The following is a 328-nucleotide window of genomic DNA, read 5'->3' on the forward strand; positions in this document are numbered from 1 at the left end:
CAGGCATCTTGGGCACGGCCCTTCAGATGCGCGAGGAGTAGCACGTTATTCACTGGACGAAGACTGTGGGGCTAGCAGCTCTTCGCCGGATGTTGTACATAACATCGGAGCTTCAAAGACGCGGGCAGTGAGGGTGACACCGGACGACGCAGAATGCGTGTTCACTCTGGTCTCACCGAGACATAGAATCTCTGCACAGGGTGTGTCTACCGTAAATGACGGTGTACAGTTATACACCCTCGTCAACGGTATGACGGGGGGGGAAGATGACGACGTCCGCCTCGAGGCTATGCCTGCAGTAGATGCTCTTCTTGATCTGGACGAGATG

The sequence above is a fragment of the Plasmopara halstedii genome (genome assembly GCF_900000015.1).
Source record: "Plasmopara halstedii genome assembly, contig: Scaffold_2061, whole genome shotgun sequence".
Taxonomy (NCBI): Eukaryota; Oomycota; class Peronosporomycetes; order Peronosporales; family Peronosporaceae; genus Plasmopara; species Plasmopara halstedii.